Source organism: Pan troglodytes, chromosome 14 (genome assembly GCF_028858775.2).
Source record: "Pan troglodytes isolate AG18354 chromosome 14, NHGRI_mPanTro3-v2.0_pri, whole genome shotgun sequence".
NCBI classification, from domain to species: domain Eukaryota; kingdom Metazoa; phylum Chordata; class Mammalia; order Primates; family Hominidae; genus Pan; species Pan troglodytes.
The window spans coordinates 106,473,405-106,499,248 of record NC_072412.2 but is presented as its reverse complement, the minus strand read 5'-3'; the positions used below and the strand labels follow the sequence as shown (position 1 = coordinate 106,499,248).

Below are 25,844 nucleotides of genomic sequence, written 5' to 3'. Positions count from 1 at the left end.
CATTCAGGAATTCATGCTCTTTAAAAAATAAACCCAAAGTTATACATGACAAGGAGCAAAGCATGAACTGCAAAGACAACTCCCCAGGAAGAGCGTAAGTCAGAAGGTGTAGGTGTTTACATGACGTGGAACTTTAGTGTTGGTGGGTTTCATGCTGCAGACCAGACTGACTTCTATGAACATTACATCTTATCCTCCTACAAGAACAATTCGCCAATCGTATAAAAGTGTTTGTGCATCCATTAATGCATTATTCTGTCTGAAAAGCCTGACTACAACAAAGGGAAAAGCTGAAATCTCATCTCACCCTGAACTCAGCCTACTTAGTTAGAGATGAGAAAACAGAACTTTCTTTATGCCAGTGCAAGGGGGAGAGCTTTTTATACTCGTATGTAAGAGCAGAATTACAAAGAAGCAGAATAAGAGTTTCTTTTTGGGAAATGATGTCTTTTACCTAATGATCACAATTCTAAATACTAGATCAGGTTCCATATCCCAAGCAAGGCCCAGACACAAAGTCATTGAGAGTCATTGAGAGTAAACAAGAGTGAGAAGATAGCTACTCTAAAAATGCTATAAAACAAGAGTTTTCCTCCATTTGCACTGCATTCTCCTGGGATAACTAAGGCAGCTTTGTCCTCAGCAAAGAATGGTGACAACTATGTGACCTTTATCAGACACAATGTGCTTGTGTTTTATGAGAACACAAAGGGTGACTAAGCAAGTTGGGTGACCCTCAGCCCTAACCCCTTCTAGAACTCATGTCCAGTTGGCAGAGCAAGGCTGAGACACCGCCATGAAGTTGCTTGTCCATTTCTAAAGCATATACAGGTAAACTACCTATCTCAACCAACATTTTGCAGGATCTGAGATTGAACAGAGGCAGTGGTAAAACAAAATCCAAGGCTCAGATATTCCAAAGTTCCAACCTTAAGAAAATGAAAGGAAAGAAGCCAACTTGAAACCTTAGCCCCCTGAGAGCCTGACACTGCAATATCCCACTCAATTTCTATGTCTGGAAAGGTTGGCAGGGCCAACAAAGAGGGTCTTTGGTGTTCCATAATGTGTGGCCCTCTCCCCCAACTAAAGCTTGCTGTTCCTCTTGGTCTATTCATTACCTCTGTATTCTCTACTTGCCCATCTCAAACACATTCACCCACCACACACACACACACACACACACACACACTCTCACACACAAGCTCCAAAGCCTGTTACAGACCCTTGGCTCTCTCAACTCTAACCCAACCAAAAGTAAATGTGCCCTCACCATAGCTAACTACACAAAAGCGCCAGTGTGTCAGCCTTCATGTCTTACTTACACAAGGCATCTTGAAGCATAGGGATCACTGCCTTCAATTCCCAACCACCCAATCATTTTACAATTTTCATTCAATTAATCTCTAATATTTCTTCAAGCCAGGAGAAAGCAGTGACCTAAATAGTCAATAAAATGAAAATATCATCTTTTTAGTATTTACTTATCCATAATACACATATTTGCAATTACATATTTTTTGCAGTTATGCATTTATTTATTTGCACACTGAATGCACAGGCAGCCATGTTCCTCACTGTGTGAACTTCACCTTTCCAAGATCAGTGTCTTCATCTGTGAAGCTCTTATGAGGACTAAATGAAACAATGCACATGAAATGCTGGCCACTTCCTGGCACATGCAAAGTGCCTAGAAAGTGACAAAGCACTGATGACTTCAGAAGTCCTTGACTTTGATAGAACATGGATATAAACAGCAATGACACTAAGATAACAATCTCTCAGGATGCTGGAAATATCAATCTTTGTAGTTTACAAGCAGCTCGATATCAAGAGAATCACCAGTCATCATGGATTGAAGGAAACTTGAATAAATTATGAATGGTTCTGTTAACAGACTCATATGTTAAATATGATACTTTTGAGAATGAATTGATGCTACAGAGTAAATGAATCTTTACAATTTTTCCAAAGAGTGTGGAAAATTGAGAGATAACCTTTAATTGCAAAACTATTTAGGTCCTACACCTCTAGCATCTAAACCAGCCACTGTGCCTTATTGGATCATGGCTCATGGTTTATTGGATGAAGCCAGATTTCCAGATTTCTTTTTAGCTTCCTCAATCAAAACTGGAGGATTCTTTCACCTATCAAAGGAGAAGTTCTGGCTGAAGGCTTTTTCCTTACTTTATGGATTTTGTGACACTGCTCTCTTTTTACCACTCTACACAGTGCAATCCAGCAAACCAAAAGATCAAAAAACACGAGTAAATGTGACAGGAAAAGGAAATGTCAGGGCACAAATATTCTTCTGGTAAGAGCATCAATGGTCAGGGGACAGTGTTCTGGTGTTCTTCACATTTTTTGTTTGTTTGTTTGTTTTTGGTTGTTGTTTTGTCTTTGAGAGAGAGAGAGTGTTTCGCTCTTGTTGCCCAGGCTGGAGTGCAGCGGCGTGATCTTGGCTCACTGCAACCTCTGCCTCTGGGTTCAGGCGATTCTCCTGCCTCCGGCTCCTGAGCAGCTGGGACTACAGGGATGCACCACCATGCCTGGCTAATATTTTATTTTTAGTAGAGACAGGGTTTTGCCATGTTGGTCAGGCTGGTCTCAAACTTCTGACCTCAGGTGATCCTCCTGCTTCGGCCTCCCAAAGTGCTGGGATTACAGGCGTGGACCACCACGCCCGGGCTTCACCTTGTCTTGAATGTGCTCACTTACATCTGCCAAAGAGGGAAGTACCTTAATGCAGTCTGTAATCACACCAATATTTCTGGGTTAAGGTTGTTCAAGCTAATTGGCCCAAGCTCTTCCCAATCTTCTGGTCCCTGGAGAAGTATGGATAAGGGGGAAGTCAGACAGACAGTTTCCAGTGAAAATTTAGACTCGAAGAAATTACCTATTTGACCTCCCCCTTAATACTCCCTTTTTGTCCGCTGTAAAGCTCTCCCACTCCCCTGCCTACTTTTGAGTATCTGCCAAATGCAGGTGATGGTGGCTGACTCCTTAATCCGGGGAGATTGGGTATCAGGTTAAAGAGCAGGGTGGATGGAAGTGACTCTGTAGTGCAATGCACTTGAATGAATTATTGCAGGATGCTCAAATGGGAAAGACTGAAGCAAAAAGAACCCTCAAAACTCACCAGGGATGTGCTCTGATAAACCCTACCCTGAGTCCCCTCAAAGCCTTTTATATCCTTGGATGATGAGGAAAAGAAAAGACAGGGAAAGCCTGCTATCCCCTAAGAAGGAGGCAGGGATGTGAAAGACAAGGGGGCACTGTTCCAAAGGGTTAATCTGGCCTGGCCACTGCTTGGCCAACAGCGCAGCAATATTAGGCATTGATGCCATGAGGAGCTAAAGTGAAAAACTTCCACAAAGGGTGTGAGATGGGGCAGGAGTGTTGAACACAGCCCTTCTGTAACTGTGAGTACAGGATTGGGCATGCTGTCTACAGCCTGAGAGATAGTGGGCCATGTGGGATGGAACTTAGCGGAGAGCATAGGACTAGAAATCCATCAGTTTCAATGCCTGAGCTCTGAGGGGTGCCTTCTGTTTTCCAACCACACTTCCAGGCTGGTGAACCCTAGAGAAACAAAGGTTCAGTTATTACTCCTTCCAAGAGCACACACCCAGATGTGGCCTTGTATGGGAGGAGCTAAGCATGGCATGTGGACGCTTTAGTTTGACCCCTATGTATATGCAATGCCGCATCTCAGATGTGATTCTGATTTCATTCCTCTAGGGCTGTGAGTCTCAATCAGAGGTCAGCACCAGAATCAACCAAGGAGCTTTTCCAGTCTGCAGGTATCCACTTCCCACCCCAGACCTATAGGAGCAGAAACTCTGGGGGTTAAGCCCAGTAATCTGGGTTTAACAAGCCCTCCAGTGATTCTGGAGTTCATTAAAGTTTGAGAACCACTGCCTTAAAGAAATAGTTTAAATCTGAGAGACATTCAATAGGAACAATGTCCGGGTCTCACCCCCCAAGAGTACAGCCTACCTAATAGGAGTTTTAGAAACTATCCAGATGTTTTTAATATGCAATCCAGGTTGAGAACCTCTGCCTTTAAAAGTCTATATAAATGGATTCCTCATTTATGAACACCTTGAAACAGCGTGTAAAATTGGGTGTATATGTATATGTGTATTTTTCTGGGAGAGAATCTGTAACTTTTATCAGATTCTCAAATGGGTCTGTTATTCCAAAAATGGTTAATAATATGAACACTTAAGAGAGAGCATGCATTTTCTCTTATTTATTTTGTAACTGGGACACTTCATGAAGAAAGTGGTTCAAATATTAATGTGTGCCAAAGATGCTAAATAAATATGAATTAACCTTTTTCAATCAAGTACAATATGGTTTCATATGTCTTAGAGTAGACAGGGGTAAAGGAAGGACAGCTGTTATTCCATTCTGGTCTCTGTCATTGTCATCATTAAAATTTATTCCCTATCCTAGAGACAAGCTACCATATTGCATACAATTTTTCTCATTTGATATACATACAACCCTGTGAGCTATGCTAGGCAGGTAATACAATCCTATTCTGAGATGAAAGGTGAAGTGACTTGCTCAGGGTCACACAAGTCTTAGTAAAATAATAATTTAAATGAAGATCTCCATTAATGTTTGGCCTTAACTATGGGAGACTAATACAACATGGAGAATGGCTAGACCATCTAAAAAACAGAACTCTGACTTGCAAATGCAGCAGCCTGCCCAGTAAACCAACCCCTTATCTATAGTAAACAACAAAGGAAGCCAGCCTACTCAAGCTAGACTTGCGGGAAGCCAGACTGCTATCTCTAGTAACAATCCAGCAGGCTAAACAATCACTTCTTCAACACACAAAAAAAACAAAATGTTGAGGATTTGATTAATGAATGGCAGTTTCTCTAATTTTTGTCACCACTTCCAGCTTAGGACCAGAGAGAAAGCCAAATATGCCCCCAACCCCTTACATAGACTTTTCTAGTCTGCAGGTATCCACTTCCCACCTCAGACCTATAGGAGCAGAAACTCTAGGGGTTGACCCCAGTAATCTGAGTTGTTGGCTGTAATCTGGGAAGCTGACAGCCTTCAATCAGGACACACTTGAAGCTGTCCCTTTTTGCCCACTGTAAAGCTCTCCCACTCCCCTGCCTACCTTTGAGTTTCTGCCAAATGCAAGTGATGGTGGCTGACTCTCTTGCTACATCAAACTCTGAATAAATCACCTCTGCTTTTCTTATGTGAGCTTTCTGTTTATTTCCACAACTAACTTTATGGGCTCACCCTTCATGGTTTCAAAAGCAAAGAACACCACTACTTATTGCTAAATACTACATATAACTTCATACAGATACACTGATGGGATGATGCCTTTTCAAGTTAGCCCAGGGTGGAGTTTTTCCCAGAGAAATATCTATAAACTCTACCAATATGTGAGTCAAAGCGAAAGATAGATCCATGGAATAGATTCTCATCCCCACATGGCTTCCAGACTGAGGATTCAACTGGATCTGGGATGAATATCTTAAGTGACACCTTCTTCCCCCAGCCCAGGTCATATTTAATTCTGATCTTCACCTTTGGATCTAGCTCTAAAGCATGTATTGGTGATTTCTTAACTACATATAGGGCTTTTTTTCTCTTTTTTATCTTTTCAAAGTATTATTGATGATCATATCCTCTTATGGAGTATGAGCTAGGTGGGGAAACTGATCTACAGAGAGATTGCATGACTTGCCTGAGGCCACGTGACCATGGCCTCAGTCTCCCAACATGGCTCTGTGTTATCCCAAAACAGGATATGCAGGACATTGCTGTCATCCCATTCAGGAATGCAGGACACTGCTGTCATCACATTGCCAGCCCATATCTTGCTCATGGGGCCCTCCTGACCCCAAGGAAAGGCATTCTCTGCCTTCATTGCATGCTCACATTGTCCCAAGGGAATCTGGAATGAGTTTCCTTCACAGCCTCTTAATGACACAATGGGGTTGAGAAAGGACATTGCTGAGTCATTTCCAGCCAAAGGAAAGTATTATTTATAGCAATCTGCACAGACCAACCTTGGTTTTAACTGAAATGACTTCCTTCTGGCACAGGGTAAGTACCAGGCTAATTGTCACCTGTATCCTTTAAAACAGCTCATTAAGTATATATGGGCTGCTAATTGCCTCCCCTAAGTTTTCCTATCTCTCTACTCTGGATATGATCAGGTTTTTTAGCCCCATGGGCTGCATTTATACAGCCTGAGAGGTTTGTTCTTCCAACGTAATTTAAATCTATATTGTGCATTTTTGGCAAAGTTTGACTATGGGCGGAAAACTGAAAATTTTGCAAGACTTCCATCACATCAGTGCAGTCTCTTCTCTTTACCTTTTATTATTGGAACCTCCCTCTCTTTTTTCCTACCACTCAGCTTTTTGTGTTGCTTTCTTTCCCTTGTACATTACCCTCCACTGTATTCACCAAGTCTTTCATCTTTCCCATAAACCAGACTGATGTTGACAACTCATTTCTTGTCCTTGCGCTTCACACCGAAGTGTCTAGTTGAAATATATGGGCCATAGCACAGTGAAAATTGAGCATTGGCAAGAGATATTCCTTGACATTTACTATATTACTCAGGTGATTCCTAATTATGTATTGTCTTGCATTTTACCTTTTTATCCTCATATGATTTGTATGCCCGGAGAGACCATAAACCAAGACACTACCATATCTTCCATTTATATTAGCCCTGTTAGCCCTCACCGTATCAGTGACCAAAGAATTTGGTTGAATCAATGTCTTTCTTATACAGCATGCCCAGATCCCAGTATTTAGAAAATAAACCTGCATTTATTGTTTTGAAGATTCAAATAAAATCTCTTGTCCCACATGTCAAGTTTCTCACTTTGCTTGTTCTCAGATAGAAGAGTAAATAGTAAGTTTAAATGTTCTCTCAATTTAACTCTAATAATACATATCATTAAAATTGTAACTTTGAAATTTGGAGTACACATAGATACATATATTTGGAGTACACATATAAATACATACATGTTTATATACATAGGTAAACATGTGGATATGTGTACTCCAAATTTAAATTAAACCTTCGCTTGAGATTTCAAGCATAGCTAAACGTTTGAAACTCCCATTTCTACATTTGTAGCACAAATGCTACAAAAATTACTCAGCAAATAAGACTGCTCTTCTAAAAGAAGGAAATGATCATTGAAATGAGATTTTACCTTGGATGGATTAACGTTTGAGTTATTTAAAATATTCAAATAAAGTGTTAAATGGGAGCAACATGGAATATGTAGGACACCACATATGGAATAATATAATTTGTTCTATAACAAATACAAAAACACACATATGTATGCATATAGCATATAGATGTGTGGAAATTTACTTTTACTTTTCACTTGTTTTTCCTGAAATTTTACCATAATCATTAACCACATTTTACAGAAAAAAATGCTAGCTAAGGCCAGGCACAGTGGCTCATGCCTGTAATCCCAGTACTTTGGGAGGCCGAGGCAGGTGGATCACAAGGTCAGGAGTTCAAGACCAGCCTGGTCAAGACGGTGAAATGCTGTCTCTACTAAAAATACAAAAATTAGCCAGGTGCAGTGGCAGGCACCTGTAATCCCAGCTACTCGGGAGGCTGAGGCAGGAGAATCGCTTGAACTCGGAGGGCAGAGGTTGCAGTGAGCCAAGATTGTGCCACTGCACTCCAGCCTGGGCAACAGAGTGAGACTTCGCCTTAAAAAAAAAAAAAACTATTGATTATTGCCACAATTTCAGCTCCTGTTATTGGTCTATTCAGAGATTCAACTTCTTCCTGGTTTAGTCTTGGGAAAGTGTATGTGTCGAGGAATGTATCCATTTCTTCTAGATTTTCTAGTTTATTTGCGTAGAGGTGTTTGTAGTATTCTCTGATGGTAGTTTGTATTTCTGTGGGATCGGTGGTGATATCCCCTTTATCATTTTTTATTGCGTCTATTTGATTCTTCTCTCTTTTTTTCTTTATTAGTCTTGCTAGCGGTCTATCAATTTTGTTGATCCTTTCAAAAAACCAGCTCCTGGATTCATTGATTTTTTGAAGGGTTTTTTGTGTCTCTATTTCCTTCAGTTCTGCTCTGATTTTAGTTATTTCTTGCCTTCTGATAGCTTTTGAATGTGTTTGCTCTTGCTTTTCTAGTTCTTTTAATTGTGATGTTAGGGTGTCAATTTTGGATCTTTCCTGCTTTCTCTTGTGGGCATTTAGTGCTATAAATTTCCCTCTACACACTGCTTTGAATGCATCCCAGAGATTCTGGTATGTTGTGTCTTTGTTCTCGTTGGTTTCAAAGAACATCTTTATTTCTGCCTTCATTTCGTTATGTACCCAGTAGTCATTCAGGAGCAGGTTGTTCAGTTTCCATGTAGTTGAGCGGCTTTGAGTGAGATTCTTAATCCTGAGTTCTAGTTTGATTGCACTGTGGTCTGAGAGATAGTTTGTTATAATTTCTGTTCTTTTACATTTGCTGAGGAGAGCTTTACTTCCAACTATGTGGTCAATTTTGGAATAGGTGTGGTGTGGTGCTGAAAAAAATGTATATTCTGTTGATTTGGGGTGGAGAGTTCTGTAGATGTCTATTAGGTCCGCTTGGTGCAGAGCTGAGTTCAATTCCTGGGTATCCTTGTTGACTTTCTGTCTCGTTGATCTGTCTAATGTTGACAGTGGGGTGTTAAAGTCTCCCATTCTTAATGTGTGGGAGTCTAAGTCTCTTTGTAGGTCACTCAGGACTTGCTTTATGAATCTGGGTGCTCCTGTATTGGGTGCATATATATTTAGGATAGTTAGCTCCTCTTGTTGAATTGATCCCTTTACCATTATGTAATGGCCTTCTTTGTCTCTTTTGATCTTTGTTGGTTTAAAGTCTGTTTTATCAGAGACTAGGATTGCAACCCCTGCCTTTTTTTGTTTTCCATTTGCTTGGTAGATCTTCCTCCATCCTTTTATTTTGAGCCTATGTGTGTCTCTGCACGTGAGATGGGTTTCCTGAATACAGCACACTGATGGGTCTTGACTCTTTATCCAACTTGCCAGTCTGTGTCTTTTAATTGGAGAATTTAGTCCATTTACATTTAAAGTTAATATTGTTATGTGTGAATTTGATCCTGTCATTATGATGTTAGCTGGTGATTTTGCTCGTTAGTTTATGCAGTTTCTTCCTAGTCTTGATGGTCTTTACATTTTGGCATGATTTTGCAGCGGCTGGTACTACAGTAACCAAAACAGCATGGTACTGGTACCAAAACAGAAATATAGATCAATGGAACAGAACAGAGCCCTCAGAAATAACACCGCTTACCTACAACTATCTGATCTTTGACAAACCTGAGAAAAACAAGCAATGGGGAAAGGATTCCCTATTTAATAAATGGTGCTGGGAAAACTGGCTAGCCATATGTAGAAAGCTGAAACTGGATCCCTTCCTTACACCTTATACAAAAATCAATTCAAGATGGATTAAAGATTTAAACGTTAGACCTAAAACCATAAAAACCCTAGAAGAAAACCTAGGCCTTACCATTCAGGACATAGGCGTTGGCAAGGACTTCATGTCTAAAACACCAAAAGCAATGGCAACAAAAGCCAAAATTGACAAATGGGATCTAATTAAACTAAAGAGCTTCTGCACAGCAAAAGAAACTACCATCAGAGTCAATAGGCAACCTACAACATGGGAGAAAATTTTCACAACCTACTCATCTGACAAAGGGCTAATATCCAGAATCTACAGTGAACTCAAACAAATTTACAAGAAAAAAACAAACAACCCCATCAAAAAGTGGGTGAAGGACATGAACAGACACTTCTCAAAAGAAGACATTTATGCAGCCAAAAAACACATGAAAAAATGCTCATCATCACTGGCTATCAGAGAAATGCAAATCAAAACCACTATGAGATATCATCTCACACCAGTTAGAATGGCAATCATTAAAAAGTCAGGAAACAACAGGTGCTGGAGAGGATGTGGAGAAATAGGAACACTTTTACACTGTTGGTGGGACTGTAAACTAGTTCAACCATTGTGGAAGTCAGTGTGGCGATTCCTCAGGGATCTAGAACTAGAAATACCATTTGACCCAGCCATCCCATTACTGGGTATATACCCAAGTGACTATAAATCATGCTGCTATAAAGGCACATGCACATGTATGTTTATTGTGGCATTATTCACAATAGCAAAGACTTGGAACCAACCCAAATGTCCAACAATGATAGACTGGATTAAGAAAATGTGGCACATATACACCATGGAATACTATGCAGCCATAAAAAATGATGAGTTCATATCCTTTGTAGGGACATGGATATGTTCATTCTCAGTAAACTATCGCAAGAACAAAAAACCAAACACCGCATATTCTCACTCATAGGTGGGAATTGAACAATGAGATCACATGGACACAGGAAGGGGAATATCACACTCTGGGGACTGTGGTGGGGAGGGGGGAGGGGGGAGGGATAGCACTGGGAGATATACCTAATGCTAGATGACGAGTTAGTGGGTGCAGCGCACCAGCATGGCACATGTATACATATGTAACTAACCTGCACAATGTGCACATGTACCCTAAAACTTAAAGTATAATTAAAAAAAAAAAAGAAAGAAAGAAAAAAAAAAACTAGCTAAAAAATTACCAATCTCTTAACATAATTTTCAAGATTAACATTTTCCATATGTGCCCAATATGAAGTATCTCTAGATTGGCATGACTACTTTTGCCTATTCTCCATGGGTCCTACTCCATTGAACATTGATCTAGACCAGGGTTGACAAGCTTTTTCTGGAAAGGGCTAGATGACAAATATTTTAAGCTTTGCAGACTAGTCTCTGTTGTAACTATACAACTCTGCTGTTGCAGTTTAAAAGCAGCTGCAGCCACATGTGGCTACTTAAATTTAAATGCAGTAAAACTAAATACAATTTAAAATTCAGTTCCTCAGTTGCACTAACTATATTTCAAGTGTCCAGTGACCACATGTGTCCAGCAGCTACCATTTCAGACAGCACAAAGAACATTTCCATCATCACAGAACAGCAAAACCTAACTCTCAAGATCTTCAGACTACATTAAAATTCTTCAGAAAAGAATGGGAAAAAAACATTTCATTCCCTAAGCTACTAAATCCTAGTCATTTTTGACACTTATTTAATATGAATGATTTATAATAGCATCAAGTAGTGTGAAAGTTTCATATTTTGCACAAAATCTCCATGGTGTGATTTTAAACAACATTTTAATTTTCACCAGAGATGAGGTGTTAAAAAGCATGGTGGAAATTTTATTTAGAAGAGTTAAGAATGGAAAGCCAAAACTATCTATACAATAAAAATTATGGGGCTGGCCTCCAATTATTTTTTTAAACATCTTATAAAACTGAAATCCAAAATACAATCATTTTAAATACATCCAAAAATGATAAGGAAGGAAAAAAACAGGCAAGAGAGAAAGATATCAAGCAAAACTGTGTCTAGGGAATGTATCATTTAAAACTACCACCTGCTTTCAGCGGTATTTGAAAGGGACTTTGTCCAATTACTACTTCCCATGATATGGCCACACTTCTATCCTGAAGCTTGTTCTGGTTTCCTTAGAGCATAGGAGTCAAATATGGACACAAGATGGGACAGAGACACTTTCTTTTTAAAATCAAGCACTAGAAAGGTTGCCGAATGATGCAAAACTAAGCAGGATATGAAGAATAAAAGGAAGAACTTTAAGAGAAAAATCACACCATAGCATTTCCAACTTGTTATCGGATTTTCATAAGCTTTCATTTTCCCCATGCATTTCTTGGTGGTTTAGGTAGACACACTATTTATTGCCTACCTGCAATTCCCTCTGTATAGAGGGAGAATTCACATTCCAAGAAAACTAGTGGAAGAAAAAAAAAAAAAAACCAGTGGCCTAAGAGAAGCGGCTCACATTCATCTACTCACCAGCAGCCAGATGAGCGTTGTCTCTTCCACAGCCCATTTGAAAGTGGGTACAAGAGCAGCTGCCCCCAGCAGCAGCAATAAACATTTGTCCTCAAAAAGTTATGACCGTTGACTGCAGAAGAGAGGATGGAGAGTCTGAGAACAAGGCAGTTTGCTTATTGATTTTAGAGCCCACAGTGTGACAAGAGACCAGACAGAAGTGTGTTCAGGTAAACTTGGCACAGACGGGGGCCGACAGCCACGTTTTAAACTGTGTAATTTTATAATTAAAGATCGGGGTGGTCAAAATAAATAGAACAACATTAATCAAGTCTTTAAGATGCCACTGTACAAATCAGCCTCTCTCATGTCAAAGAAACTTCGACAACTTTCAAAGGGCATTATTTTGTGCAAACAACACACTATATTATAACTGTTTAATTAGCTCAGGTATCAAAAGGCAGATGTGGCTGCAATGGGAATCCCGACATTACCTATGGCAACGGCTGCCTGAGCACGATTGTGGTCACATTCTCTATGCGACAGTTCTCCCCAGTCCTCAGCAAGCCCTTTTTATTCTCCAACTCGGTTTTTCTTTATAAAAATGGTCAAAATGTGAGCCTCCTCACAAGAATTTGATGAAATTTTATGTGGTTTCTGGAGACACACTTTGAAGCTGAAGGCAGCGAATTTTATATGAACAAAGAAGAGTTGTGGTTTTTAAAGCAGTGCTTCTCAAACTTTAATGAGATATCCATCACCTCGGGATCCTGTGAAAATTCTTATTCAGGAGACCTGGGTAAAGTCTAAAATTCTGTGCTTCTAATCAGCTCCCAAATGATGGTGATCTGCTGGTCCACAGACCACACTTTGGATAGCAAAGCTAAGTAACACATTAATTCTCCATGATCAAAGACTCCTCCTTAGACTTGGAATTGATAGAGGGTATTATTCTTTAAATGCAGAGTTCTAAAATATTAGAGTGACATAGGACCTAAGAGATTATCAAGAATAAACTCTTCCATTGTTATGAGCACTGAAGGGACACACTCACAGTTACACCACAGTGTGGCAGCAGCTTCTGGGTCTGGCTTCCTTTTGACAGCCATAATAACACATATGTCAAGCCCTACGCAGTAGAAAAGCATGTTCACTATGACAGAGAAGAAGGAATAGAGGGAAGGAAGAGAAGAGAGAGGGAGATGGTTTATTTCTCACATATCTGTGTAACTGAATTCCGCAAAAAGCATGGTGCATGACATCAAGAATCATTCGGAAGAGTTGTAGGGCTAATGAGGTTCCAATAGAATTAATCAGTTCACAAAGACTTCACCATTCCTATCCAAACTTTTCCTTGTAATCAATACTATTACCTTCTGAAAAACCAGTTGAGATGGTATGGCTCCCATCCTAACTGTCTTACTTCTCTCCACCAAAGCTTTTATATAGCACCTATTCTGTACCTAACATACCTTCATGTATGGTATCACATTCAACTACTGCACAAATCTGTAAAGTGGATAGAATTACCCCTTTTTTAGAAGAGAAAACTGAATTTGATAGTGATTAAGTACCAAGTATGCGGTAATACAGCTAGTAAGAGGCTCAGCTAAGATTCAGAGTCACGGCCCCCTATTGCAACCCTGAACTATTTCTTTGTTTTCAGGCCTGAAATCATACCAGGCCTATAGCTTAAGTCAACTTGTAATGAGTTTACAAATTTATTATGTTCCATTTGAAAGCTAGCTAGTACAAGTTATTTCTAAAAGAAACTACCTCTCCCACATTGCATCAGTTTGTAGATTAGGAATAGCTCAACTCCACCTTTTTTTTTTTTTGCCTTTAGTATCTCAGGAACAGAGATTTGAATTAATCATATGTATTAGTCAGGGTTCTCTTAGGGAGACAGAACTAATAGGATATATATATACATATATATAAAGGGGAGTTTATTAGGTATTAATTTACATGATCACAACGTCCTACAATAGGCTGTCTGCTAGCTGAGGAGCAAGGAGAGCCAGTCTGAGTCCCAAAACTGAAGAACCTGGAGTCCAATGTTCGAGGGCAGGAAGGATCCAGCATGGGAGAAAGATGTAGGCTGGGAGGCTAGGTCCATCTCGCCTCTCCACGCTTTTCCGCCTGCTTTATATTCACTGGTGGCTGATTAGATGGTGCCCACCAGATTAAGGGTGGGTCTGCCTTTCCCAGTCCACTGACTCAAATGTTAATCTCCTTTGGCAACACCCTCACAGATACACCCAGGATCAATATTGCATCCTTCAATCCAATCAAGCTGACACTCAGTATTAACCATCACATCATACCTCTGGATTTAGAACATGTTATAATAATCATTTTGTACAAGGACCTACTCTTGTTTTCTTTTGTTTTTCCCCACAACCCTCATCCCTAACTCTCTCCTCTCCACAGATTTCCACTGTGATGTGTTGGATATGCATCTTTGAATAGTTGTACGGATACACACAAATTTTAATTTGCATGTATGACGCTGTTCTGTTTTTTTTAAACAAATGCTCTCCAAAGGTGTTTCACTTACTACTGCAAATGCTCCCAGGAAGCAGTTTTAGGCATTTCAACTGGGCAGCATGTCCCTGAAGGGAAGCAGAGAAGGGCTGGCACTCAGGCATGGAGAAGAGTCTTAAGAAAAGGGCATTAATTTCCCTCTCTACCCAGTTATGCCTGGTCCTCAGTGTCCTCCCTGGGGGAAGGCTCATCCGAAGACCTCCTAGAGATGCTGAAAGTGTAGATGCAACCAATGGAAACCCACAGATGGATACAGGGGAAAATTTTGTCCATAATCCGGGCATATAATTCAGGCATAAGAAATCATAACTGATTTATGTTAATCCATCTATTTCGATTTTTTTACACTTTTAATATTTTCAGCATGAGGGCCACTGATTATTTTACCTCTTTTCTCTTAAAGAAAAGTTAATTATAAAGACTCAGGCCATAATTTCCCAGGAAAGTGTCAGGATGATCTAAGACGAGTCCCAGGCCTTTGCCATGAAGCAGACTCTCATGGATATTGTGAAATTGATATTTGAACAATGTGTGCACATTAATTTCTCTATTGCTTCAAGGACATTCAAACCCAGGAAGGCAGGTGGGCTTCTGAGTTTTGATCTGTGCCAGTAGCTCTCACTCTTGAGCTGGCATGAGAGCCCCCAGAGGGCTTGTTAAAGCTGGGCCCATCCCGAGAGCTGCTGACTCAGTAGGGCTGGGGCTAGGGCCCATCAATCTGCATTTCTACCAAATTCCCATGCGGCACTGATGCAACTGATCCAGGGCTTTCACTGCAAGAACCGCTGCTGTACGCAATGTTAGGACCAGATGTTTCAAAAGATCAGAAAATGGATTGGGATTCTTAATTGACTCTTTCGGTTCAGACAGTATCTATACAATGTGTGATAATTTTTATTTTCTCCACATATGTCTTCTTGTTTCTTAAATCCTCGTGATCCTCTAGATATATATTTGGAGCACAATTTTCACTCAATGCCCCCAAAAAACCTGTTATGGTTTTCAAATACTCTGTATCTTCATTTTCTGTCTACTTGATCTGTCGGTTTCTAAGAGTATTAAAATCTCTCACTATGAATGTAGATTTTCAATTGTTTGCTTTATTTATATGTCAAAACTATGACGGGCACTGTAAATTGCTTTATGATTCTTTTATCTTCATGGTGTGTTTTTGATTAATATAACACATCTTTTCTTTTTCCTTCTTAATGCTTTTACCCTTGAGTTACATTTTGTCATTTTAGCATTATTACTTCTGTTTTCTTTTTATTAATGTTTGCCTGGTTTGTATTTTTCTTTCTTTTTATTTTCAACCTTTCTGCATCATTTGGTTTTATATTTGCCTCCTGTAAACAGCTCATAACTGGATTTTTTATTCAATCTGAGAAAGCCGTGTTATTCGCATAGATTGTGATTCCTGACATGTTTTTCCTTTTTGCAATTCTGTTTTGGTTTTCTGTTTATTGTGCACCCTTTTTATTTTTTTCCCTGTTTCTTGTTATAAAGTTTTCTTTATTCCATTTTTCTCCTCTGATTACTTGGCTATTACCTCTATTACTTCTATTCTCTAAATAATTACCTTAAAATTTTTAACATGCGTATTTAAACATATTTTCCAACACTGAAAATTATTTGCTCATTCAACAAATATTCAATGCCTGCACACCCTGTGTGAAGCATTGTCCTGGGAGCAGGGGTTCCACAGAGTAGGAACAATAAGCTCATGGAATTTACATGCTGGTAGGAGAAGCAAGGCACTAAGGAAAGTAAAGCTCACCTGCAGATATTTGCAGAAGAGCCAGGAGGCAAATGTCTGGAACCACTGAGCAAGATGGAATGTCATGGGAGATGACATCAGGGAAGTAAAGTATGTTGCCAGGGCTGTGTGGGTCAAAGTGAGAAGCTTAGCGTGTTGTTGTTGTTGTTGTTTTATTTTGTTTTTGTTTTTGAGACAGAGTCTCACTCTGTCGCCAGGCTGGAGTGCAGTGGTGCAATCTCAGCTCACTGCAACCTCTGACTCCCTGGTTCAAGCGATTCTCCTGCCTCAGCCTCCTGAGTAGCTGGGATTACAGCCACGTGCCACCACACCCAACTAATTTTTGTATTTTTAGTAGAGACGGGGTTTCGCCATGTTGGCCAGGCTGGTCTCGATCTTTTGACCTTCTGATCTGCCCACCTCGGCCGTGCTGGGACAACAGCCGTGAGCCACTGCACCCAGCCGAGAAGCTTAGTTTTGCACTAAGTTGGGAATCACTGGAGGATTTTGATCAGGGAGAGAAGCAACCTGACCTGGGTTTAAGCAGGTTCAGTCTGGCTGTGGAGGTGAGAATCCAATGATAGAAAGCACCGGCAGAAGCAAAGGCTGTTGGAAAAATCCAGTCAAATCCAATGGTGGCTTGGATCAGAGTGGCTGCAAGGAGTGGGGAAGTGGCCACATTCTGCATATATTTTGGAGGTAGAGCCAAAAGTAAGGTTTGCTAAAAACCAGATTATCGGTGTTAGTGTAAGAGAGGAGATGAAGTTAACAGCAGGTGTTTAATCTGCAACACGGAGGACCAGATTTGCCATTCACGAGAGCAGAAACTGGTTCCTGCAGGGCAGGGTGGGAAATGTGGGGGCCACGTGCAGGTCATGTTCAAATTTGAGATATCTACTACACATCCCAGTGAGACAGAGTGTGCAGTTATAGAGAAGGGACTGCAATCGATGGGAGGCAGAGTCCTCGACATAGGGATAATATTTAGACAGGAACTTCGATGAACTCTCCTGGGCAAGCAGAGTAGATGGCAAAGAGAAGAGTTCTAAGAATTGAGTCTTGGGGCAGAGACCATGTAAGAGGCCAAGAAGAGGAAGAGAAACCAGGAAAAAAATTAAAAGAATGAGAGAGAAAAAAAGTGAGAATGATTGCAGGAAAATCAGCTGAGATGTGTTCAGGAAGCCAGGGACAAACAGTGTTTCCAGGAAAGAATGTCAATTTCTGTTGATAGGTCAAGTATAATGAGCTCAGAGATTAACCACTAGATTTTTCTAGGAACAGTTTCAATGGAGGCAAAAACCTGTTTGGAGTATTTTCTAGAGAGAAGGAGAGGAGAGGAATTGGTAGCAATTATAGATGATACTTTGAAAGAGTTTTGTTGCAAAGAAGAGATGCCCTTGGTAGCCTCAGTCAAGTCAGGTGAAATATTTTTTTTAAGATAGGAAAAATAATAACATGCTCGTATGTTATGGCACAGATTCATTTGAGAGGAAATAACTGATTTCTGCAGAAGAGAGAGGAAAGCATTGATGGAGAGCAGGTAGAATACATGGGGACATCCCTTTTTCCCCTTGGAATATATCTGCTAAAGTGACCAGAGCACTTATCCTGTAGAGTTTCCTGAATTCTGGTTGTTGCTCACTGCATTTTCATGGTATAGTTTGGAATGTTCTCAATGGTTTCTAAACACAACTTTGTAATAACAAAGCTTTTTCTTTAAATCAAATTTTAGCTGGAAGCACAGTAGAAAAAGCCTCAGAAGGTGCAGCTTGCGTGTTGGAGTGGGGCCAATTGGACAGTCCCAAAAGTGAGCCAGGGGCTCCACCACAGCTGTCTTGGGGCCTTGTATCTGAACAACCATGGAATGGATAATTAGTAGAGAAACACAGATTTCTGTTAAAAGGGAGCTTTTGAACACCTCCACTTGTTTATAGCATTGAGCCCAAATGAGACCAAAATCTCACTTCCTGAAATAGCTAGAATGCAGATTTTCCATTTAAAGCTATGGTCATGACAAGAGATTATCTTCCATAAGGTGAAAACCATAGGCAACCATGCTGTCTGGGATTTGTACAGCCCTTTGCATTTTGAGAGTTTTTCACAGACAGACATGACATCCCTAAATTCTAACTGCTAACCACCTGAGAAGGAAGCTGAGGCTCGAAAGGTCAAGGGAGGCCATTATCACACAGATAAGTGGGGTTCTCTCCATAGACTGTTTTCTTTGGGTATGGAGACAACAGTATTGACCAAAGACATCAATAGGGCTTGCACTCTTAAGTGGATTGGCCAGAAGTAACAATGCCCAAGTGTTCAGATATTTGGTTTCTTTAATGATGAAGAAGACATGTTCTCTAAATGACTTTGCAGAGCCAGAGACACAAGCAGTGATTACTGAACTCGGCCAAATTAACTGGCCCTTGGGAAAGTCAGAACATGGCCTCTTCAGGGGGCCCTCACTAACTCAGCTCACCAGCCTGGGAAGACTTCTAATTCAAGTAATATTAGAAAGGGGTGTTTTTCTCACTGGTTGTCCATTCCATGTGGTACATAGAACTATTTATTTATTTACTATGCATTTGGTATCATGTTGTATCATGTATCATGTCGTTCCCAGTTAGAGCATATCTTGGTTCTGCTGCAGCACAGCTTTGGGGTTTATTAGAAAAGTAATGAAACAGGGGAATCAAACATGTCAAAAAAGGAGAGACAATTTAACAGGAACATTTCTGTGGAGAAACAAAGACCTGTTTTTTTAGAACTGTGAGTTTCTTGCTGTCTTCTCCAGGCTTATGTAACTGCTAATTTGCAATCAGGACTTAAGTTATTTTCACACCCTCATATTAAAAAGCAGAGAATTCATAAATATTTACCAGATAATTGCATGTGATACATAATTTCTTCTCTCCCCATAAATTATGAACACATTTGATACATCATGAGGAGGAAAAAAGTTTAGGAAGACAACAAACAAAAATGGCCATTAAAATGGCTGGTCCCACTTTGGTGGCCTGTCCAATTCTTTTTCCTCATAAAACCCCACTACGGAAAAAGAAAGATTCTCAAAATTCCTAAGGCAGTGGCTTAAATTAAACATCCACAGTCCAAGATGAAGCTGATTGAGCCAGGTCACTTCCTAACTCAGGGTTCTCACACTTACAAAGTTTCCAATAATCAACCATTAACTACTGTAGTTCCCTGAAGTAAGCTTTTAAAGGGCCATAAAGCCACATTTTCTAGCTTCTCCTCTAACACAGAAATCTTCACATTGATTTTCCTCTTCTCATCGGTTCTAACCCCAATATCCCAAACTCATTTTTATTATCTTAAATAATCAAAATAATGTCCAATAAGAAATAATAGCCAAATAATAACTAAACTCTTAAGCTATAGAGGATGCATTGCTTGAATGCTATGGCATAAGAGATTAAAAAACGTACAGATTAAAAACCAATAACTCACCATTCCAATCTAGTTACAAACAGTTATTGTCTATCCCACACAGTGTTTCAAAATTTTTAGTTGATTACTAACATTGACAAATTGGGAGATTTCCCATAAATCTGCTTCTATGGCTCAACCTCAAAATTTGGAAAATCTGGCAAAACTGGGTTCACTGATTATCTTGGGGTCTCCAAATTGCCATAGTTCCTACCATTCCCTCCTGCCCTTACACTCACTCTGTTTCCCTTTGTAAGCATTTGAGCTTGCAATCCCTTTCCAATTATAATTCCTGTCCAAATGCAGCCTGCTTCAGTAACAGAGGAACCTCAAAGAATAAGTAGTAAAATACCCTTTTTTGTCCCATTTCATTATTCATTGATTTATTCCAACAATAGCATGCCCTATGCTAGACTAGAACTTTGAAGATATTAGTATACATCTAGTAGAAAGGCTCACATCCAAAAACCTGACAGCATCAAATGCTGGAGAGGATGTGGAGCAACAGGAACTCTCACTCATTGCTAGTGGAAATTCAAAATGGCACAGACATTTGGGAAGACAATTTGTCAGTTTCCTATGAAGGTAAACATAGACTTCCCTAGCAGTGAATCTGGCCCACAGTTGAGGTACAATACATAGTTTTGGAAAGAAAGGAGGAAGGAAAGAATGAGGGAAGAAAGAAAGGAAAAAGGAGGAAGGGAGAGGGAAGGAGAGGAGGAAGGCAGGAGATGGAGAGATATGGGAGGAAAAGACGAGGAAAGGGAAGGATTTGCATTATGATAGAAAAACTCATGGGATGAGAAGGATTTGACTGTGCAAGTTTGGATTCTCAGTAGAGGTTACATATGAAATAAAATTTGAAAAATAAATAGGAATTAGCTAAGCAAAAAGGCAGATAAAGCAGTCTTATGAGGTACTTAGTAAACACATTTGCTCTTTTCCTGAGCACTCGACTAGTCATAAATTCAGTTGTGGTTGGATTAATGTGACCATATTTGGCTATCACAATATAAGTGGCTAGTAGAGTGAGTCACCCCTTTGGTTTGCCCAGGAATTTCCCTTTTTAGTGCTGAAAGTCTGATTTCCAAAAAATCCCTCTTCATGACACAAAGAGTCCAGATTTTTGGCAATGAATGCAGAAGTTTGGGACGAGAAGTACAAACTCCCAATGGATAGGGTTTGAACTTCTTGGGCAAACCAGGGTGGTGACTATACGTTGAGTTCTTCAAAAAATAGAAGGTGGAAGCAATGCTGTTTTTAGTGGCAAAAAGATATGGCAAAGATTATCAGCCTTCCATAGCTGTCATCACTGTTTTTTCCCCCAACCACTGATTTGACAACCTCATTTTTGGTTCACAGTAATGAGTCATTCATCTTTACATCATTTTGAGTGACATGACTTAAGTTTGCAATTTAAGTGCATTGTAATTGTGAACCTTCACAGACCTACTTTGCCTGTGAATTACCTATTGTGCCTTGAGTCAAGATGGTGCTATTTTACTATTTAACAGTGTGAATGTTGTGATTAGGACTAGAATTAACTAGTCCCATTGTTGTGCATGTTTTCTAAGAGTTCAGATAATGAAAATGAGAATGAATACAATACCAACACCAGCATGACCCAGACATCACTGAAAAGAAGGCTAAGAATGATGATTTCCAGTTTCATCCATGTCCCTACAAAGGACATGAAATCATCATTCTCAGCAAACTATCGCAAGGACAAAAAACCAAATACCGCATGTTCTCACTCATAGGTGGGAACTGAACAATGAGAACACATGGACACAGGAAGGGGAACATCACACTCTGGGGACTGTTGTGGGGTGGGGGGAGGGGGGAGGGATAGCATTAGGAGATATACCTAATGCTAAATGACGAGTTAATGGGTGCAGTACACCAACATGGCACATGTATACATATGTAACTAACCTGCACATTGTGCACATGTACCCTAAAACATAATGTATAATAATAATAAAAAACAAAAAAAGAAGGCTAAATGACTGTTATTTTAATTCCAGTTGGAAGGACACATAGAACTGAATTAGCAGGTAAATAATCAAAAGAGATAACAATGCACAATCTGTAGAAAAGGATTTGGGATCGGACCTGGTGGAGAAGAGAACATGAAAGCGTATTTGGAGATGGAATCTCACAAGTTCAGAAGGACACAGGCAGGTATTTCTAAATCAATCAAAAGTTGTCTTTTCTCGCCAAAAGACACCAATGCCCTATCAAAAACTGTAGCCGCTAAATTAGCTAGTGTGCTAATTAGTGCTAATGCTCTAAATTAGAGCATAACACAGGAATGAACACACATCATTGCATGGTTCCCTTGATTGCTTTATGGAACTGAATAAAGCCAAACTTTCTGATTCAGAGTTGCAACTAGACTGTTTCAGGGATGAACAAAGAGGATAATTTTGATAACAGATGTGTTAGCCTCTCTGAGTATGGGGCTGATTCTGTCAGATCTTACCAGTGATCATATTTTCTACAGTAAACCAAGTGATGTATAGAATCACAGCAACATAAAAATGTCCTCTTGGATCTTAGATACTTTGATGTGAAAAAATGGAGTTTCAAATCAACTTCTTGATTTCTTTGAAGATGTTAAGGAAACCATGGGAAATACAAAACAGAAGATTGTTGATATATCGTGTCCAAATACAAACTAGGCTTTACTCATCTGTCTGCACATTCAGGAGACAATGCAAATGTAAATTTGGGAAAATTCCATCCAGTCTGTAAACTTCTTACCAAAGAAAATAAAAAGATCTGATTTCTAAATGTCCTACATCCTTTGTCCATGACACTGCTGGAAAGAGGTATGATTTGCTTACCTGGGATACTGAGGCTTTCCTAATCAAAGTTTTTGGCCACTTTATAATTTACTCAAAATGTGCAAAAACACTTCATGAGACTTTTTGTTTTGTGGAAAAGTGAAAAGAGATTGCTTCCTAAAACATGTCCTAAAAGATAACTGTAATTGTGGTCCACAATAAAAAAGATGTTAAAATGTTGGCTTTCCGTAAAATCTTACTTTCAAAGAGTGGAACAAGAAGAATGCCCTTGTCTAATTTGGAAATACATCAAGGATAAGAATAGGGAAAAAGATTATAATAATACAGACATTTATGTGCTATTTCTCCAAAATTGTGTGATGACCTTTGAAGAGGCCATAAGAGCTTAGAAAGAGATGAACTAACCATACCTGAGTTGTTTGGTGCAATGTGTAGGTTGTAACAAAAACTCATACGAAAAAAGACCACGGACTTTTCTGAAAGTTGGTCACCCTAGGTGGAAGGGATGTTTGCCACTTCTAGCCCAGCCAATAAAACCTCCCACAGAATCCTCCATACTCCCACTTTCCTCATCAGGTGAGTACGTGATTGGCCAAAGGGGTCCAAGGGCCTAAGACATGGCAGAGCCACTAAATCTAAGGAACCTAGATCCCTGAAGTTCTGTGTGGAGCAGAGTTTCACTGCCACTCTGCATTGGACCCTGTCATGCGCAAGGTGTTAAGACTCTGAGACTCTGGGGCTGTTCATTACAGCAGCTGGACTGCCCAGACATAGAGGGTGGCATAATGCTGTCTCATTCAGGACGGAGAAGAGGAAGCCACAGCATGAACCCTGAGGATGTGAAAACCTCGGTGCCATCAGGGAAAGTGCTTCAGAGCAACTACTTCCCCAGGCGGCAGCAGCCAGAGCCAAGTCTGTAGAAGAGGCAGCAGAGGCCCATAATTCAGGGCCTGCACACCCGCCTTGGGGGACAGGAGCACCCAGGAGCTCTCCCAATCAGCCCTGGGGTGCTGTCCCACTCAGCAGCCTGGGAGGAGCAGCACATTCCCTTATTTACTGTAGCTTGAGCAACGGGAGCCATCGATGGAACCAAAACAATTTCTCTTTATTCTTGTCATTGTAGGAGAGCTGGCCAATCTCATCACCCTTCTTGGGATTTAAGGTTTTATGAGTAAATATCTGGCAGCTGAAACTTCAGGGGCCCAGGAAGATTTAGCAGCAAGGCAAATCAAGCCAAGCCTGCTGTGTGGTGTTTACATCAAAAGAATGTTTACACATGGTGAGGACAGAAAACAGTGGGTGGTGAGACGGTCCCTCTGAAACTTCTTCACCCTCCCTCCATACTTTCTAGCAGGCCACCTTGCCTGACTGACCAAATGATTGAATTAATAAACATCTTCCAGGGCTTTCATGGGGGTTGAGGAGGAGTAGCATGAGAGTAGAGAACAAAAATGGTGCAAACTAAAGGAAACGAGAGAGGAAAAGTAAACTTATAAATTATTTTTATGTTGAAGGCAAAGGAATAAGAAGGATAGAGGCACATAAAGACTGCCTCACAATTTTCTTCCATTTCTCGCTCTCTATTTTATTAAAATAAGTTTTCTCTTGGCAGGGCACAGCGGCTCATGCCTATTATCCCAGCACTTTGAGAGGCTGAGGCGGGAGAATCACTTGAGCACAGGATTTCAAGACCAGCATGGGCAACATGGTAAAGCCCCATTTCTACAAAAAATACAAATATTAGCTGGGCATGGTGGCACACACCAGTAGTCTCAGCTACTTGGGATGCTGTGGCGGGAGGATGGCTTGAGCCCAGGAGGTGGAGGTTGCAGTGAGCCGAGATCACACCATTGCACTCCAGCATGGGCAACAGAGTGAGACTCTGTCTTAAAAACAAAACCAAACAAAGTAAGTTTTCTCAAAAACTAAACAATGAATACATTCCGTTTTATTACTCATTGATTCTTTTAAAAATACAGCTATTATCAGCTTGCAGTGAGCTGAGATCACGCCACTGCACTCTAGCCTGGGCGATAGAGCGAGACTCTGACTCAAAAAAAAAAAAAATACAGCTATTATCAAGCCATGAAAAAACATGGAAGAATCTTAAATGCATATTACTGAGTAAAAGAAGCCAATCTGTAAAAGCCACACACGTTGTGATTCCAACTATATCATGTCCTCAAAAAATATGGAGACAGAAAAAGATCAGTGGTTGTCAGAAGTGCAGGGATGGAGAGATGAACAGGTGAAGCACAGAGGACCTTAGGGCAGAGAAACTGTTCTATATGCTACCAGAAAGGTAGGTTAAGGTGGATGCATGCCATTACACATTTGTCAAAACCCAGAAAATGTACAATTCCAAGAGTGAGCCCTAATGTAAACTATGGATTTGGGTGATAATGATGTGTCAATGTAGGTTCATTGATTACAACAAATAGAATATGTGGTGGGGGGTGTTGGCAGTGGGAGATAATTGGCAGGGGGTACATGGGAAATCTCTGTATCTTCCTTTCAATTTTGCTGTGAACCTACAACTGCTCCAAAAAGTAAAGCCTGGATTTTTAAAAAATACATTCGGCTTTCCAAAATATAAAATATATTTTATAACATGAACACAAATTACAATATATACCACTTATACACATGTACATTTTCATATACACATAAAACACTTACACAAATGTAGCATGTATATAAAATGTGTACAAAAGCTCCTTTCCGAAAGATCACCATCAGACAGGATTGATTTTGCTTCTTTGTTTTTGTTTTCTTTTGTTTACTTTTTTACCCTTTAAAAACAACACTGCTAAAAACAACACGCCAAACTCTAGGTCCAAAGGTTCATGGAATCCATACTTGACTGAAAGGCAACATTTTATTTCAAAGCATGCCCATTTTTTACTGATGTTGCCAGTCACTTTATATATTTCCTATGTGTCTCTACATTGCGATTAAATCTTCAACAGATACAGTTCAACAACATCCTGGGGCAGGAAGGGACGCACTGACTCCTGGGCGATAAAAATTCACAGTAAAGCCACAGATGCAGCAGAGTGAGAATTACTGCACCAGCAGGAACTGAAGATAAAAGAGGATTACACAGGATGAAATGTAGTAATTGACTAGAAGTCACTGAAAAATACCAGATGGATGTCACTGCTGTATATAACTCTAATGCGCCTATAGACTTTATTGAGCATCACTGGAGATTCACTTTTAGTATTTTCTTGAGTGTAATTGAAGTTTATTGATATGCTATTATTGCCCAGTTTAGATGTGACTAGAAAAAATACAGTTTGATGTACTTATATCGCCATAGAAATCTTG

General features: G+C 40.0%; 1 long non-coding RNA gene across 1 annotated transcript; it reads left to right on the top strand.

The window, feature by feature from the left end:
* The first annotated feature begins 763 nt into the window (after positions 1 to 763).
* LOC134808203 (uncharacterized) lies at positions 764 to 24,211 on the top strand. The gene is made up of 3 exons (XR_010150753.1): positions 764 to 831; positions 3,739 to 3,800; positions 24,127 to 24,211. It is a non-coding gene; the product is annotated as an uncharacterized LOC134808203 (long non-coding RNA).
* The last annotated feature ends 1,633 nt before the right edge of the window (positions 24,212 to 25,844 follow it).